Source organism: Agelaius tricolor, unplaced genomic scaffold (assembly GCF_023055355.1).
Source record: "Agelaius tricolor isolate 1412-34295 unplaced genomic scaffold, bAgeTri1.0.p SCAF_29, whole genome shotgun sequence".
In the NCBI taxonomy this organism is placed as follows: Eukaryota; Metazoa; Chordata; class Aves; order Passeriformes; family Icteridae; genus Agelaius; species Agelaius tricolor.
In genome coordinates, this window is record NW_027269289.1 from 5647861 (window position 1) to 5660477 (window position 12617).

At 40.9% G+C, this 12617-nt stretch overlaps 1 long non-coding RNA gene across 7 annotated transcripts in view; it reads left to right on the top strand.

The window, feature by feature from the left end:
* The window catches only part of LOC139600902 (uncharacterized), a 160483-nt gene extending 148723 nt beyond the window's left edge, over positions 1-11760 (top strand). For 6 of the 7 annotated variants that reach the window (XR_011682703.1, XR_011682706.1, XR_011682704.1 and 3 more), the window contains one exon: positions 10409-11760. This is a non-coding gene — a long non-coding RNA (uncharacterized lncRNA). The remainder of the gene's footprint in view (positions 1-10408) is intronic. The other variant, XR_011682701.1, reaches the window with a different exon arrangement.
* The last annotated feature ends 857 nt before the right edge of the window (positions 11761-12617 follow it).

Sequence of the window (12617 nt, forward strand, 5' to 3'; positions counted from 1 at the left end):
ATAGCCGTTTGTGCTGAGATCTCTCAGTTAAAAAACTCAGAGTATTTTGTAAAATGTCCCAGTTTACCTGGATGGGATGGCAACAGTTCAAACCTCCACAGGCTGGGAACCAGTCTATCCCTAAAAACTTTGTATTCCAGCTGTGGAGCATGGTAAAAAACCCAATATTTGGATGTGCTCTGCCTAGATTGAGTGAGTATTGACCCCAAAATCATCCTGCATTTGCTGTGCAGGCATTCTGCACTGTTTGTAATACAGGGAGACAGGTGACAGCTCTTGCTCTGGCTCAATCTTTAATTTTCAACTCAATCCTCATTGAAATCACACCCAGCAAACACCACCAGCCCATCTGAAAGCTTCAGGTCATTAGGGAAATGATTTGGGGAATATTCTGTGGTCTTGCACCATCATTAGTCTGCCACAGTTGTAAAGTGCATATTAAGGGAAGCTTTTAAGCCTCTTTTGGAGCACCACTGAAATTATCTGCCCAGAATTGCTGCTCAAGTGTTGTATTCTGAAATATTTTATTCTCCTGGCTCGCTGGGCAGTAAGAAAATCCTCCCAGTAGTGCTCATGTTTTGCTTCTCTGTTCTGACATGGCTCTGATGCTTGTGGAAAATGCAGACATGGAAAGAAATTCAAATTATTTCTTCTGTTTTATCAGCAGTGGCTCCTCCCTCCCATCACCTCCACTCCAGACCCTTTTTAAGAATCATTGAATTCTGATGGGCAACCAGATTTTGCTGTTTGTTTTTCTGTTGCTTTGCTGTTTGTTTGTTTGTTATACCCAATATATAACAAACATATTTCATATGTTTGTTATATATTCATGTAACTCAAGCCATGAATTTTAGTTTTTATGAACATTTTAGGCCTTGTTCCTTAGATAAAATGGGAGTGGATAAACCCCTGCTCGATGCTAAGGGGAAATTTTGGGGTCCAAAGACACTGAGATGGCCCAGGAGCTGTTCCAGCAAATCTGAGAGGACAAAAAGTGGCTAAAAAGGTGCCAGAGATAAATCTGAAATGGATGCACTGAACCATTCCCATCAGAAAGGAAAAAAAACAACAAATGGATGCTCTGAGGAAAAGCAAGGATGAGGAATTAAACAGTGACAAATTTGAGGGATTTTTTTTCAGTCTTTTGAGGGATTTTTTCAGCCCTCTTTTTTTTTTTTTTTTTTTTATTTTTAACCAATGAGTTCCATCTATTTCTGCACCCTCCTCAATCAGATGCATTGAGCAGAGTGAAATCATTTGCACATGGGAGCTCTGTAAGGGCTGGGATGAGCTGGGGTGGGAGGCCAGAGTGACTCAATGGCTCCATGAATGGGGCCCTGAGCGCTCCTCTGGTGCCATCATAGCTGGAATTCCAAGCACAGCAACCTTGGGAGTAAATGATGATGATGATGATGATGATGATGATGATGATGATGATGATGATGATGATGGGGTTCTGCAGGATTTCATCCGGATTTTCTGTCTGAAATTTGAGCAGACAGTTAAAAATAAGATAATTTCATTCCCCAGGCTCAGAGCTGCTCCTCACGTCTTTGGGAGTGCCAGGAGAGGGGAGTTCTCTCTCTGTGTTCCTGTATTGGAGTTTAAAAGAGGAGAATTTTATATAAAATTATAAATAAATTAAAATATTTAAATAAATAAAAATAAGAAATAAAAATTAAATAAATTATAGCTCAGAAATGCTGATCCTCTCGTCTTTGGGAATGCCAGGAGAGGGAAGTTCTCTGAGTGCTCCTCTGGTGCCATCTCTACGGAATTCTTGTCATAGCTGGAATTCCAAGCACAGCAAACCTTGGGAGTAAATGATGATGATGATGATGATGATGATGATGATGATGATGATGATGATGATGGTGTTCTGCAGGATTTCATCCGGATTTTCTGTCTGAAATTTGAGCAGACAGTTAAAAATAAGATAATTTCAATCCCCAGGCTCAGAGCTGCTCCTCACGTCTTTGGGAGTGCCAGGAGAGGGAAGTTCTCTCTCTGTGTTCATGTATTGGAGTTTAAAAGAGGATAATTTTATATAAAATTATAAATAAATTAAAATATTTAAATAAATAAATAAATAAATAAAAATTAAATAAATTATAGCTCAGAAATGCTGCTCCTCACATCTTTGGGAATGCCAGGAGAGGGGAGTTCTCTTTCTGTGTTCCTGTATTGGAGTTTAAAAGAGGAGAATTTTATATAAAATTATAAATAAATTAAAAGATTTAAATAAATAAATCAATAAAAGATTTAAATAAATAAATAAAAGATTTAAATAAATAAATAAATAAAAATTAAATAAATTATAGCTCAGAAATGCTGCTCCTCACATCTTTGCGAATGCCAGGAGAGGGAAGTTCTCTCTCTGTGTTCCTGTATTGGAGTTTAAAAGAGGAGAATTTTATATAAAATTATAAATAAATTAAAATATTTAAATAAATTAATTAATTAAAAATATAAATTAAAATTAAATAAATTATAGCTCAGAAATGCTGCTCCTCATGCTTTTGGGAATGCCAGGAGAGGGAAGTTCTCTCCCTCTGTGTATTGGAGTTTAAAGGTATAGAATTCTATAAAAAATTATAAATAAATTAAAATATTGAAATAAAGAAATAAAGTTAAAATAATAAAAAATAAGAATAAAAAAAATTATAGCTCAGAAATGCTGCTCCTCACTCTTTTGGGAGTGCCAGGATAGCAAAGTTCTCTCTGTGTGTGTTGGAGTGCATAGAATTTTATATAAAATTGTGAATAAATTAAAATACTTAAATAAAGGAATTAAATTAAAATAATAAATAAAAATAAATAAATTATATTTCAGAAATCAGTTATAGCTCAGAAATGCTGCTCCTCACAACTTTGGGAGTGCCAGGAGAGGGAAGTTCTCTGTGTATGTGTGTTGGAGTGTATAGAATTTTATATAAAATTATAAATAAATTTTAAAATATTTAAATAAATAAATTACCCTAATAAATAAATTAATTGATTAAAATATATAATTAATAAAATTATTCATATAAAAATTTAATCTATGAGGGACTCAGTGAGGTGGGGACATTGATTGCAATTCCCAGCCAAGGGATGAGCTGGTGTGGAGCAGCTCAGTATTTGGAACTGAACAATCTGAGGCACAGATGGGAGTGCACATCCCTCTCTTTTAACCAACTTTTTCCTTCTCATTCCCACTTTTCCCTCTTCTCAGCTTGAGGATTTAGCTGTGAAACCAGGCTCAGCATTTCTGAATTTTTGGGGTAAATTCTGTGTCCGCTCGGGCTTCACTCAGGGACAAACTCCCAGTTGTGGTGTTGGACTGGCAAGGTTTCAGCAAACTGGAGCAGAAAAGAAATCTCATGGCTGGAAATTTCCCATAGCATAGCAAAATCCAAAATATTTGGGAATGCATCTCCCCTTCATTCTAATCTGCTCTTTAAATAAGACAAAACTCCTGGCTGCCCTGACTCTGCTGGTGCTCCAGGCAGTCCCACTTGCACATATTTCGATTTATACATTAAAATATAAAATGTATTCTCCCCAGGCAAATAATCTGTGCATGCTATAGGGTGAAATTAGCCTCTTTGTGCAATGTCATGGCCCTGTTTCCTGGGGAAATAAGTTCAAGAATCAGGTTTCTGGGGCAGACATGGAAAGAAATTGAAATTCTTCCTTCTGTCTTATCAGCAGTGGCTCCTCCCTCCCATCACCTCCACTCCAGACCCTTTTTAAGAATCATTAAATTCTTGATGGGCAACCAGACTTGTTTTTCTTATATTCAGTATATTTATAACTCAAGCCATGAATTTTAGTTTTTATGAACATTTTAGGCCTTGTTCCTTATATAAAATGGGAGTGGATAAACCCCTGCTCGATGCTAAAGGGAAATTTTGGGGTCCAAAGACACTGAGATGGCCCAGGAGCTGTTCCAGCAAATCTGAGAGGACAAAAAGTGGCTAAAAAGGTGCCAGAGATAAATCTGAGATGGGTGCACTGAACCATTCCCATCAGAAAGGAAAAAAACAACAAATGGATGCTCTGAGGAAAAGCAAGGATGAGGAGGGAGGCTGGGAATCTCTGTTTCACAAAGTGACTGAAATTAAATAGTGACAAATTCAAACTGTTTTATAAAGCCATTCTTTTCCCACCAGTATTTAATTAAAAAAAAAAAAAAGGAAACTAATTGCTTTTAGAAGTTAATGAGAACTTTGCCAGTCTAGAACAGATTAGATACTTGTGTTTTTAATAACCATACACAGAATTATGGGCGTTCATTGTAACAACTTTGGAACTGGGCTTAGGCTCCATAAGGTTTGGAATGAAAAGCAGCAGCTCAAGAGCAGGGAAAATCCAGATTTGGGAAGGACAGATTTGGGCTGTCCAAAGCTGCTAATTCTGGTCACTTCTGGGGGAAAATGTTGGGGAAGTCTGGAGTGGCCCAGTCCTTGGATGGCTCCTCCAAAGGATTGAGAATTTCCCGCTGGGAAATAAAAATGAAGGGGAGAAATGGGTGTGGATGGCTCCTGCAAAGGATTGGGCACAGAAATTCCTACTGGGAAGTAAAAATGAAAGGGAAAATGGGTGTGGATGGCTCCTGCAAAGGATTGAGCACAGAATTTCCTACTGGGAAGTAAAAATGAAAGGGAAAATGGGTGTGGATGGCTCCTGCAAAGGATTGAGCACAGAATTTCCCATTGGGAAATAAAAATGAAGGGAGAAGTGGATGTGGATGGCTCCTCCAAAGGATTGGGCACAGAAATTCCTACAGGAAAATAAAAGTGAAGAGGGAATGGGTGTGGATGGCTCCTCCAAAGGGCTGAGCACAGAATTTGCCATTGGGAAATAAAAATGAAGGGGGGTGGACGTTTGCCCTTCTCACAGCTGCAGTCCTGCAGTGTTCATGGCGATTTTCGAATGTGTGGCACTGGGTAATTCCTGTCCAGTGCAAATGAGAGCAGAGGAAGGGGAGCAACACACAAGACCAGAAGGAGCATCACTGGAGGGCTGGGCACAAAATCCAGCTCACTCAGCCACAGATCTGCGCCCAGACATGGGCTGTGGCCTTTTTCCTCCTCAGGAAATGAATTTCCTATAAGCCTGGCACTACCAGAACTGAATTATCTGTAGGCCTGGCACTACCAGAACTGAATTATCTGTGAGCCTGGCACTACCAGAACTGAATTATCTGTGAGCCTGGCACTACCAGAACTGAATTATCTGTGGGCCTGGCACTACCAGAACTGAATTATCTGTAGGCCTGGCACTACCAAAAATGAATTTTCTGTAAGCCTGGCACTACCAGAAATGAATTATCTGTGAGCCTGGCACTACCGGAAATGAATTTTCTGTAGGCCTGGCACTACCAGAAAGGAATTTCCTGTGAGCCTGGCACTACCAGAAATGAATTTTCTGTGAGCCTGGCACTACCAGAAATGAATTATCTGTAGGCCTGGCACTACCGGAAATGAATTTTCTGTAGGCCTGGCACTACCAAAAATGAATTTTCTGTAAGCCTGGCACTACCAAAATGAATTATCTGTGAGCCTGGCACTACCAATAATGAATTTTCTGCAAGCCTGGCACTACCAGAAGTCACAGAAGTTTGTGAGGTCACTCCCAAGCCATCCTGGCTGCAGATTTGTGAGGCACAGCCCAGGCTGGTGTGAGATTTGGGGTCACCACAATAAAAAAATAAATAAATAATTTCTTTACTGTCCCCAAGGCCAGTGCAGGCAGCCCCTTTGTGCTCCTCAGCTTAAGGGAGATTTAAGGAATTGCTGCAAGCAGCAGGTCAAACCCATTCTGGGATTAATGGCACTGGTGTGGCTTTAGTGAGAAGTTTGTTTTGGTTGTGGTTGAAGTGGCCTCTCATCTCCTGTGACAACAAACAGCAGCCCAGGGGGTGTCTGCAGCCTGGCAGGTGCCTCAGCTTCCCCTGGAGCTGCATTTCCATCCACAAAGGATGGGGAGGATGGGGTTTGGAAAAAAGAGTGAGGGAGAGACGGGAAAACGGGAAGGGAATTGGAAGGGAAGAAGGGAAAACACAAAGGGAAATGGAAGGGAAGGGAAAACATGAAAGAAATGGAAAGGGAAGGGAAAACATGAAAGAAATGGTAAGGGAAGGGAAAACATGAAATTGGAAGGGAAGAAGGGAAAACACAAAAGAGAATGGAAGGCAAAGGAAAATATGAAAGAAATTGAAAGGGAGGAAGAGAAAACAAAGGAAAATGGAAGGGAAGAAGGGAAAACGAAGGAATTTAGAAGGGAAAAATGGAAAACACAAAGGAAATTGGAAGGGAAGAGGGGAAACAGGAAGGAATTTGGAAGGGAAAAGAGGAAGGAAATTGGAAGAGAAGAAGCGAAAGTGGAAAGGAAACTGGAGGGGAAGAAGGGATAACAGAAAAGAAATTGGAAGTGAAAGAGGAAAAACACAAAGGAATTTGGAAGGGAAGAAGGGAAAACAGGAAGGAAGTTGAAAGGGAAGAAGGGAAAACATGAAATTGGAAGGGAAGAAGGGAAAACACAAAGGAATTTGGAAGGGAAGAAGGGAAACAGAAGAAAATTGGAGGGGAGGAAGCAAAACCACAAAGGAGATTGGAAGGGGAAGAAGGGAAAACAGGGAGGAATTTGGAAGGGAAAACAGGAAGGAAATTGGAAGGGAGAAAGGGAAAACACAAAGGAAAATGAAAGGGAAGTAGGGAAAACGTGAAATTAGAAGGGAAGAAGGGATAACAGGAAGGAAATTGGAAGGGAGAACAGGAAGGAAATTGAAAGGGAAGAAGAGAAAACACAAATAAATTGGAAGGGAAGAAGGGAAACCAGGAAGGAAATTGTAAGGGAAGGCTCCACTGCTCTCTGCTGCAGATCTACAGCTGATTTTAGAGAGTGCCCTTCCCTTCTGAAGTGGAAAAGGAACTGAATTTCTAAGAGGCCTGAGACAGTTCAGTCACGTGCTTGCCTTCATTTGCATGTGAGAATAATTATTGAATGAAGAGTTAACCAGGGGAGGTGTTAATGGAAAAGCCACAATCAGTGTCCAGTGCATTCCATGTTAGTAGAAATGTGGTGAGGCTGCTGAACCAGGGCTGGTTGGAGGTCTTAGGATAGAAATCACTGCTCAGAAGTATCATATTTATTTTTATATTATTAATATATATTTCTATTTATATTATTTTTATTTATTATTTTATTATTTTTATTATTTTTATTATTTTATTATTATTATTTTATTTATTATATTTATATTTATTTTATATTATTAATATATATATTTATATTTATATTATTAATATACAATAAATTTATAATATAAGAAAATATAGTTTATAATGTATAATATTATTTATAGTATTATATGAATTTTTATTCTTGCTTAGCTCTCAGCAACAGGGAACTCTCCATCCATGCTCGAGTCTAGGGTAAAATGTTTAAGAGGTAAAATGTTTAATCCATAAATTATTGCTGGGAATCAAGAAAAGTCTGCTTGACATCTGAAATCACAAGGAGGTTTTATTCTCTCTAAGGAAAAAAAAAAAAAAACCCTCTCCAAATTATTTAAAGCTTTTTTCTCTGTGCCAGTGTTTGCTCTTGGTTAGGAGTGACTTTGTTCCCTCAGGAGCTTCCTCTTTTAGAGGAGCTGGCTCTTGGTTTAAATTGCAAAGGAAAGGTCTCCAGGTGTCATTCCCATGGATTCTGCTCTGGATTTTGGGCGTGGAATTGATGTGATTTGGCCACCTCCCTGCTCTGGATTTTGGGTATGGAATCAATGTCCTTTGGCCACCTCCCTGCTCTGAATTTTGGGTATGGAATCGATGTCATTTGGCCACCTCCCTGCTCTGAATTTTGGGTATGGAATCGATGTCCTTTGGCCACCTCCCTGCTCTGGATTTTGGGTATGGAATCGATGTCCTTTGGCCACTTCCCTGCTCTGGATTTTGGGCGTGGAATTGATGTCATTTGGTCACCTCCCTGCTCTGAATTTTGGGTATGGAATCGATGTCCTTTGGCCACCCTCCTGTCCCTAGATCAGCCTTCAACAGCATTGCCTTCAGCCCCAGGAGTGATGAGCTCTGCTGGAAATTCACTTTTTTGTTTCCTTCTTACCCTGAAATCTCAATGGGTTCAGAATTCCCTCATAGTTTGGGTTGGATGGGACCTTAAAAATCATTTAATTCCACACCTTCCACCATCCCAGGGTGCTCCAACCTGGCCTTGGACGCTTCCAAGCACCCAGGGGCAGCCACAGCTTCTCTGGGAAATCCATTCCAGGGCCTCCCCACCCTCATAGAGAAGAATTTATTCCAAATATCCCATCTAAGCCCGCCCTCTGTCAGGTTGCAGCCATTTGTGGAATAACAGCAGACACAACAGCAACCTCTGCTTTGCCTGGCTGGCTGAGGGAGCTGTAAAAGCCCCAAACAGGACAGAACTCCCTTGGGAAGTTGCAGGGCTGTGAAGCAGCTCCCTCCCTGCCTCCTGCCACATTGCATCACATCTGAACAGGGCTTTTTGCATTATATATTAGCAGAGATTTGTCCTCAGATACCCTCGTCTGGAGAAGACCATTTTTAAATCTTTAATAGGGCATTAGAGCAATTTGCCTGTGATTTAGCTCTAAGTGGGCAAGGAGAGTGGTGACAAACGAGGCCCTGAAATTCTTTGAATATTCCATGTTTTCCTGGAACTGTGAGGAAAATGCTGCCAGAGAGGTCTTGGCAGGTTTTCTAGGTGGCTGGCCAAGTCTGAAGCAAACGTGGATGGTTAACAGGCTAATGCAGCTCTGCTTCCAAGCTCAGACATACAGAACATACGCTTTTATTTGAGGAATCCCACCACATGGAGGAGCAAATGCAGTGCTGATGCATCCTCCTGAAGGAAAATGGCAAGGGGGAAACCAGTGTCATCTTGCCACCATAAAATAAAGGTTCTTCTGCCCTTGGATTTTGGGGACTTGGGGCTGTCAGCTGAAGGAAATGAAACCCAGTGGCTTTCCCACGAGGGCCCCTTGTTAATCAGGAATGGCTTATAGAGCAATAGTTTGTGTCTGAGGGAAGAGGCAGAAGTTGTTCAAAGAATGGATTTCCGTTGCCAGATTGACTTCTTGTTGTTGCCATGCGAGTAATTAAAACTGGCAATTAAGCAGGAAAGTGATCAAAGAAGCACTCGGGGGCTGCTGCTGCTGCTGCTGCACTTGGCTCCACGCGGGACCACCCGTGTGGGTCAAACAGTGACAATGAGGGGCTGGTGCTGAATGATGCCAGGTGAGGGTGGCTTTGGGAGGGCTTTCTCTGGGAATTGGTGTTTCCTGCGGGAAACATGAGTTTGGGTTTCCTGGAGATGCCAGGTGAATGAAGGTTGGCGTTTTAATTTTGTTCCTGGCTTGTGGGGCTTGTCTTGTTTTATTATTGATGGGCAAAGGCTGCACAGGTTCTACCTTTAGAGTGAATTTTTCTTTATTTTTCTTTATCAAGCCCTCGGTGCAGGCCCCGAAGTTCTGCTGTGGACTCCCTGTGGGCTCTGGGATGAGTCACTTATTTTCCTTTGGTTCTTCTCCCTGCCTATAAAACAGAGGTCCCTGCTCCTCCTGAGGGAGCTGTGAAGGCAGAGGAGCTGATCCTGAGTGAGCTGCTCAGAGGCACTCACGTTGGAATTGCAAGGATCATTCACGTTGGAATTGCAAGGATCACACTGGGAAGAAATGTCTCTGATGGGCTGCCTCTGTGCTGACACCTCTTTTAGCCTTGCACTGATAAGATTTATCACCCAAAACTGTTTTTGTGCAACTGACTCCAGACCGTTATCGCAGCACATTGAAAATCCCAAGTAAGGTGATTCGTTAGTGTAGCGAATGAGCTGAAATTCAGATTTTTCTGCCTGTTTTCTCCACGTTGTGTCTCCTGGAAGCGTTGAGGCTGTCTCTGTGCATGGTGGGCAGGAGGAGCTGCGAGTTGGGGTGGAGCAGAGCCTGCAGGCAGCGATGCAGGAGGGCAGAGGGGCAGCGGGAGCTGCTGCTCCTGGCACAGACCCTGAGCAGGGGCTGCAGGCCCCCAGCAGTCCTGGCACTCATCCTGTCTGTCACATCCCTCTCCAGAGCTGGCTCCCCGTGCCCAGAGCCACAGAGACTCCATTTTCCTTTCCCCTTGCTTTGCCACCTTTAAATCCAATCATTTTATGCCTTTCTCACCTTTATAATTTCAATTTTTCCCCATTATCCAGGGAAGGTTGGGGTTGGGGCTCAGGGAGAGCCCGTTGGCAGAACTGAAGGGTGAGGGGCAAATCCAAGCACCACTTTTCAATGCAAAATCTGTTGGTTTGGAGGGGAAAGGTGCTGGGTGGAAAGGGTTTGGAGGTGGTGGAATGGGACTGGGATGATTTTGAACCACTCTCTGTCCTCTCTGTTGAATAGCAGGGGATCAGAGGAGGGTGGCAAAAGCGATGTGGACACTGCAGCTTCTTCCAAGGGCTCCCAAGCCTCCAGGGATGGGTAAGTGTTGTCCTGATGGTTCTGTAGTTTTGCAGAATATTGATTTTTATCAGTGATTTGGTGTGGAGTTGGTCTGCAAAACAGTGAGACTCAAATTAGAAGTTTTTGGTTGGCAGGGTCGCCATTCTGGAAATGTCCAAATCACGACAACTTTGCCCGGTTTTGCTTTCCACTCTGAATTTCACCTTTCCTCGCATCATTTCAATTCTTAATTTCTATTACTGAATGTTTTCTACTCCCCTGAAGATATTTTATCAATTTGGAAACTATTCTCATGTACACTGTCCTTACAGCTGAGCTGTAAGCATTATTTTAAAGATATTTCCTAAATGATTTCTGTTCACTCTGCCCAGAGTGAAGTTATTGACTGCTCTCAAAAAGGCCTCAAGGTTTTATATTTAATGCTAAAGTCCCTAAAGCTTCCTCCCTGGCTGAACATCCCTTCTCCTGTGTGTCTTCCCCTTTGAATTGCTAATTCCAATTGATCTGAGGGGAAAAAAAAAATTATAATAGTTTGTGTTTACTCTATTTCTGCTACAACAGCACCTGCCAAGGTCTCTCCTCCCTTTGATCCTGTCTCCATGATTAAATTCATTCTTCCTTTCTGTTTTCCAGCTTCTCTCTGCAAACTTTCTCTGCAAGAATTTCCTGCAAACCATGTCCCTGAGAGGATTAGTGGGGGGGATACCAATTTTATTTATATTTATTTATAAATGGACTGCAGAGACTTGGCCCCTTTTTAAATATGAGAACAATTTTCAGGCCTCTTTCTGTTGTGGTTATTTCACTCCAGAAAAAAAAAACAAAACCCAAACCCAACAAACCACTGAACAATAGAGAAATATGAGAAGTTGTGGAAACCCCTGAAACTTTCTCTGTTTAAATTTTGAATTCCTGGTGCTCACAGGGCCAGGTGATGCTGCCAGTTGTGGCTTTTTTGTGCAGTGCCTGGCCCAGAGCAGCAAGTTGAGTTAAATGCAAAGCTGGGATCAAACCAAACAGAATGACGCCTCTATTTCTTTTATTTATATTTTATATTTTTATTTTTATTTTCTTATTTTTTATTTTATTATTATTTTTATTTTATTTTTATTTTTATTTTATTTTTATTTTTATTTTATTATTATTTTTATCTTATTATTTTTGCCAGGCCTTTACCATTTTGGAATTTGTGTGTTTGCAAAACAGGGTTGCTGGACTCCAGTAAATGAAGTGTCTGGATGTCGGTGGTGATTCATAAAAGCAATTAAAAGAGGAAAGTGCTTTTCCTCTGAGCCTAATGTCCTGGTTGAGGATGTCCTTAAGTGAGTGTGAAGTGCTCAGGCGGTGGGCAGGGGATGGGAGCGCTCCTGTTCCATGGATCCATTTCCAGCAAACTCTTCTTTATCGCGTGCTGCTGCTGCTGATTAAAACAATTTTTTTATTTTTATTTTTTTTTTCTCACAGAGTCCCAGAGCGTTTGGGGTGGGAAGGGAGCTCTGGAGAGGGCCCAGCCCGACGGCCCTGGCCAGGCGGGGTCACCTGGAGCAGGGACACGGGGACACAGCCAGGTGGGGCTGGGGTGGCTCCAGCACAGGGGGAACCAAAACCTCCCTGGGCTGTTCAGGCTCTGCCGCCTCCATGTGGGGAATTCTTCCTCAGGTTGAGGTGGAACTTGAGTTTTACTTTCCTTTTCCTGTCACCAAAACCTCCTCTGACCCCTGCCTTGGGGATATTTGTGTGGATGTAACTACTGAATATTGTTTAGCTTCTATTTTCAATATTGCAAATATTTCAATATTTCAAATATTCCTACAGCTCCATCACTTAGTAATTGATGTATTTCAAAATTTGCCAGATTTCAGGGTGAAACCTCAAATCTTAAGAAATTTTATTTATATATATATATATAATGTGTCTGTGTATATAGATATATTTATATATAAATTATATATATATGTCTGTGTATATATATATTTGTATATAAAGTATACATATAATTTATATATATTTATATATAAATTATACATATAATTTATATATATTTATATATAAATTATATATATTTTTTATATATACATATATTTTTATATATATTATATATATTTTTATATATTTATATATATTATATGTATATATATAAATTTAATAT